This window comes from Zingiber officinale, chromosome 6B (assembly GCF_018446385.1).
Source record: "Zingiber officinale cultivar Zhangliang chromosome 6B, Zo_v1.1, whole genome shotgun sequence".
Lineage (NCBI taxonomy): Eukaryota > Viridiplantae > Streptophyta > Magnoliopsida > Zingiberales > Zingiberaceae > Zingiber > Zingiber officinale.
In genome coordinates this window covers 4,817,620-4,823,922 of record NC_055996.1, presented here as the reverse complement: position 1 = coordinate 4,823,922, position 6,303 = coordinate 4,817,620, and the positions used below count along the sequence as shown (strand labels likewise).

At 38.1% G+C, this 6,303-nt stretch overlaps 1 long non-coding RNA gene across 1 annotated transcript; it reads left to right on the top strand.

The window, feature by feature from the left end:
* The first annotated feature begins 385 nt into the window (after positions 1 to 385).
* On the top strand, positions 386 to 1,212 carry LOC121991760. The gene is made up of 2 exons (XR_006114710.1): positions 386 to 446; positions 553 to 1,212. It is a non-coding gene; the product is annotated as an uncharacterized LOC121991760 (long non-coding RNA).
* The last annotated feature ends 5,091 nt before the right edge of the window (positions 1,213 to 6,303 follow it).

Here is a 6,303-nt window from a genome sequence, read left to right as displayed (position 1 = left end):
GTATATTAATATCAATATTAATATGGTAATGATGGAGTATTAGGATAAAAATGTAGAATTATAAGAAAAATAGTAAAAAAATAAAGTCGTTTTGAATTAAATTTTTGGATTATCCGGGCCGGGTTTTGATTGGTCGGATTCGAATTTGAATATAAAAGTTTCGGATTAAATTTAAGTTAAGATCCGATTCGGATTTGATTAAAAAAATTCTACCCGATCCAATCTTATCCGATACATACGAATTGACATCCTCAATTTTCTTTTTGACGTCAGCCAACGAATTGGTGATGACTTCATTAATGAAGAGAACAACACGTAAGCACTTACGTAAGACTCCAATAATTGAGTCTCGGCCTCTCAGCTATAAAAGAAGGCAAATATCCAGAGAAAGGAGTAGCCCCAACAATCCCAAAAGGATCCACAGATCATCAAATCTCATCCTACAAGTAAGTCAGCTTTTAAGTATGTATTCAGAGAACAGTTAAGTACTTCTCTACTAGCTTGTTTTTCTTTAACTACTACTACTATATTATGTTGAAATATAATGAACAGAGCTTCGGGATATCAGAACAAGATCGTCGTGGACCAAATTAAATGCCATCAGAGCCGCTGATAAAGTGAATTCATTGGTTGCGAATTCAACACCTAAATCAAATTATCTATCATGAGTAATATTTTTGATTTAGAAGCTGAATATCAGCAAATAATCAAAGACTATGCAGTTGATATTAGTCAAGATCGAGACATTAAAGTCAATAAACTCTTTCATATCAAAACCATATGTGGCAATTGGAGAGAATGGAGAATCTTAACATATAATCAGTTAAGAATCTATAATCAAACCCCCTCCCCCTGCCACCCCCTCCCCTCCCCCTCCCCCTCCCCCTCCCAACCCCTCCCCTCCGCTCCCGCTCCTGCTCCTGCTCCCGCTCACATAACTACAGGAGATATAAAGGGAATGCAAGTAATAAATTAAAGGAGGACATTGAAGAAGTTGCATGGGATTTGAGAGACAGTAGAAAGAGTAGTTTGAGTACGTAGAAGTTGCATGCAATTTGGATTTGTAAAAGTAAACATATATTATATATGTTGTTTGTTGGTAGGGTTTGTAATTAATTAGTTTATTATTTGTGTTTCTATCTTAAAGTCGTTGTAATTTCCTTGACTATTGGTTAATGTAATATTTGTACGTGGACTATTTTATTTTGCAAATGGGTCGAGTCAACTCAGTGAAAGAGATCATAAACAATCAACATCATAATTTCATCCCAGGTTTTTGATTAATTAAATGTCAGATCATTCTAATTTCAACAAACTTAGATCAATTTATAATATTTTAGATTTTTTTTGGGGTGAAATTAGGATTCTGCAAATGACAGAAATAGACCCATATACAAATTTGTATCAACAAGATTTCTGGAAACAAATGGTCCAAGAGACAAATGACAGGAAGAAAGGTAGTTGTATTCTTCTTGTTATTACATAATTTACTGAGGGTTTTTTTAAGCATAAAATATTAATGGAGGAATGTTCGAAGACTTATAAATTAACTACTTTCACTTTTATATTATAGATGATTTTATTCATCTCAAATATTACTCATAGTTTAATCTCAGATTACATAACGGGAGATAAATTATATAATCAATTTATAATTGACCATTTAAGTAGATAGGGGATGGGAGGAGTTTTTTTCTCCGATGATATACGTCCGTCAGAAATTGATCCCTAATCTCATTATAGTAAGTCTGTCACCCTCTAGCCAATTAGATATTCCCGTGGGGACACAAGATTTCGTGCTATAATAGTTAAGCATATTGTTGAAAAAAATGCTAAAGGAATAAAGTATTGGGAATACAATCAAATCAAAATTTTATATTAGAAATATATAAAAAAGATGATAAATTTTAAACATGAAAGATATTTTTATTGATATGATGTTTTTTGAGATAGAGTCAAAAAATAAATTCATAAAGACTTAGGCTGAAAGTAGATAATATTATACTATTGAGATATGTAAATTCTTTGTTTTAACAAGTGGTATTAGAGTCATATTCTAAATCAAGTCATATGGGTGGAATAGTGGCCTTGAAAGAAGGAGGTGGGGCTCCAAGAGAAGTGAACTCTAAGAGAAATGTCCAAACAAGTCAATGGTGATCAGATGCTTGACGAAAATCTCGGAGGAGTGAATTATAAATGATGAAAAGTCCAATTATGTCAAAAGGTAGTAAGATGCTTGATGAAAATCCTAGGTAATTAACCCTATGTGGTGAAAAAGTCGAGGCAGGATCTCCTGGATAACTTTTTGGGTCCAGGGGATGGACCACTCATATTTGCGGTCGAATTGTGCCGCGATTCGGCCGCAATTGGTTGCGATCCATTCCTGGGTTCACTGTCCCCACCAGATTATAGTTTGGTTCAGAGCGAGCGGTTGGAGGCCGTTCGGAGGCCACTGGTGGTGGACAAGTGGTCAGATTGCTGGGCACCAAGCGAGGCTGGCCACCGGGCGTCCTCCTGCCGCTAGCTCCGAACCATACTATAACCTGGTGGGGACGGTGAACCTAGGATGGGATCGCAACCAATTGCGGCCGGATCGTGGCCGTGAATATGAGTGGTCCATCCCCTGGACCACTAAAAAGTAGTCCAAGATATCTGCTCTCAAAAAAGTCTTAGAGGAGAGGAGTGACCTCGATTGACCAAATAGTTGTGTTGCTACAGCGAGGCCGACAAGAGGGGAGGGGTGAATTGCTTGAAAAATAAAAAATACTCTCCTCAAGTTTTCAACTCTAAAATAACAAAAATAATAAAATAAAATAGAAATACAAAGTAAGAGAAAAGACTCATCAATTTGACTTGGTTACAACCTAGATGGTTGTTAATCTAAGGTGGTAGAACAGCAAGCACACTAAGAATCTTCTTCTATGAAGGCGGAGAAGCCTTTTACACACTTAAAGAGCTCAAGAGTTGCTAGGAAATTAGTACAAGAGTTGATTGAGTAATTCCTAGGTCCATGGGTCTTTATATAGCTTCTAGAAATCCTATCTCGAGGCTTGAGGGCGCCTCCAAAGGGGTTGACGGCGCCTCCAAGGGGATAAGCGGATAAAACTTTATCCGCTTGCCAACGACCAAATTGACCCAGTTGAGGGCGTCCTCATGCGCATTGAGGGCACCTTCAATGCTGTTGAGGGCGCCCTCAATGCTGTTGAGGGCGCCCTCAATGTTGTTGAGGGCGCCCTCAATGCTGTTGAGGGCAGAGGCGCCTCCAAAGACTGTTGAGGATGCCTCTAGCTGCTTTTCGAGCATTTCTTCATCTTCTCTTTAGCTTTCGAAGTTCCGATTGCTTGGGTGATTGCGGCGAACCGAAAGAGGGTTCACTCGAACCCAATTTTCGGCCTTCTCTTCAAGCAAGCTTCCATCCTGGGTTCTCATCCCTCGAACATCGTGCACGTTCTTCTCTTCCACCGGTGTACTCTTTCGCAGCTCTTTCGTCATTCAGACGCACCGAGCCCGTCGGCTTCCTTCCTGTGTCGTCCTTCTCGCTAGCTGCGTCTTCCACTTGACTTCCTGCGCTCCTAAGCTTCTGCACACTTAGACACATCGATCAATAACAAACATGACTTAACCTAACTTGGTTGATCACATCAAAACAACCACGGGGGAACAACAATCTCCCACTTTTTGATGTGCATCAACCCAAGTTCAAGTTAGGGAAAAAAACAGACAAGTAGTAATTTAAAGAAAATTACTAATTTAACACTTTAAGCATAAAGATTACAATAAAGAATTTGCAACACTAAGTTTTTTTTTAAAAAATATTAACTCTTTTAAAACTCCCCCTAAACTTGTTCCCTATCTCTCCCCCTTTGATCACAGCAAAAAACATGGTAGAAATTTTCCAAAATAAATTCTAAGTTAAGAACAACTCTAACCTTTATGAAATTTAAACAAAATATTTTTGAGAAATTTCCAAAAATGTTTAAAAAAACTTGTTAAAGCATTATCTAATTTTTATTTTCATGCTTTATAAGTAATTTAATTAAATATTTTATTTCAATATTTTGACTTCCAGGCAGTGGTAAGGCACTAGGCCTTCTTGGTTATTAGAGCAATAACCACTTTCTTAGACAATGCCTTATAAAGAAATTATCTGTTTAATTTTTCTTGTTGAAAGCGTTAACTTACAAAAATTTAATCTAGAAAAGATTTTGGAACCCAGTATAGGTTCCTTCATACTAGATTAATCTAAAACTTAGGGGGAACATAATTACTGAGAATTTTTCTGAGTTATCCATGATGTTTTCTAATGTACCAATTCAACTTTCCATAAATTCTAAGTTTTGATTTTTGAAATTTGTTTAGTTTAAAGCATGCATCAATTTTCAATTTTCAATTTTTCATTCTTTAATTTTAGATTATCCTACATTTCTAGAGAACATGTCTTTGTTAAGTTTAATTTTAACTCGCCATTTTTCTTTTCTAATTTAACTAAATCTTTAGTAAGCACTTTAATGAACTGAAAGGACTGCTTGGGAGTTAGAGCATATACCTTACTTACCTCAATTTCTGATGCTCCCCCTTCATCGCAGCTTTCTTCTTCTAATGATCCTCCCCCTTCATCTATGCTCATTTCTGAGCTTGTCTCATCTTCTTATTGATGGATTGCTGTTAGAGCAAGTCCAGCATAGGCTTCGACTTCAAATTTGGAGGATGATGATTCATCCCATGTAGCCTTCAGACTCTTGTGTTTAGAAGACGTCGGTCTTTGAGACTTTTCCTTGTCCCTTTTCTTTATTTTTGGCAGTCATCCTTGATGTGCCCTTCGTCATTGCAATTGTAGCAACAAACGGTCCTTTTGTTGCGTTGGTATTTTCTCGACTAAGATCTAAATTTATTTGTCTTAAAAAACTTATTTAACTTTCTAACCAATAACACCGCTTCAGTTTCGTCGATTGACGCTTCAGAGTCGGGATCATCCATCTCGGCTTGTAGGGCAACATTGAGATTTGACCTCTCTATTTGTTTAGGTTCTGCAATTTGAGATTCGTGAAGTTCGAAAGTAGAAAATAAATTTTCTAGCGTATTTACCTCAAAGACCTTAGAGATGTAGTATGCATCTACTAAGGACGCTCATTCTGGAGTTCTTGGGAAGGCGTTGAGCTCATACCGGATCGAGTCTCGGTTTGTTACCGATTCTCCGAGGTTGTTCAATTTAGTTATCATCTCCTTTATTCTTGCTTGGAGTTGTGCTACCTTTTCGCTGTTGTTCATCCGGAGATTTGTTAGCTGAGTTCGGAGGATGCCCTGCCTTGCTAACTTCGCTTCTAAAGTGCCTTCTTGGAGCTCCAGGAATTTCCCCAAAGGTCTTTAGCGGAGTTATAGGTTCTGATCCAACTTACCTACTGGGGCGGCAAAATGCTAAGCAGATGGAACTTGGCCTTTCCGTTGGCCACGAAAACGACTTGCTCCTTCTTTGTCCACTGATATTCTTCTTTGTCTTTTGGAACTGTAAAACCATATTTCATTGTTAAAAAAATATCAAAATATGTTTTAAAAAATACCTCCATTCAGCGTTTTCATGTAGCGAAGTCTCCGTCGAATTCCGGGGGATGAATATTTGCACTGGCCATCGTCTTGATCTTTATGCTTTAGTCGGCGGTCAGTCTTTCTGAGGCAGTTTGACTCTGATACCACTTGTTGGTTCAGTGGGGCTGGCAAGAGGGGAGGGGCGAATTGCCTTAAAATTAAAAAATACCCTCCTCAAGCTTTCAACTCTAAAATAACAACAATAATAAAATAAAACAGAAATACAAAGTAAGAGAAAAGACTCAGCAATTTGACTTGGTTACAACCTAGATGATTATTAATCCAAGGCGATTGAACAGCACACTAAGAATCTCCTTCTCTGAAGGCAAAGAAACCTTTTACACACTTCAAGAGCTCAAGAGTTGCTAGGAAATTAGTTCAAGAGTTGATTGATTAATTACTAGCTCTAGGGGTCTTTATATAGCTCTTGGAAATCTTATCTCGAGTCTTGAGGGTGCCTCTAAAGGGGTTGAGGGCGCTTCCAAGGGGTTAAGCGGATAAGACTTTATTCGCTTGCCAACGGCCAAATTGGCCCAGTTGAGGGCACCCTCAACAACATTGAGGGCACCCTCAAGCTGATGAGGGCAGAGGCGCCTCTAACGACTGTTGAGGGTGCCTCCAGCTGCTTTTCCAACACTTAAAGAGCTCAAGAGTTGCTAGGAAATTAGTTCAAGAGTTGATTGATTAATTCCTAGCTCCAGGGGTCTTTATATAGCTCTT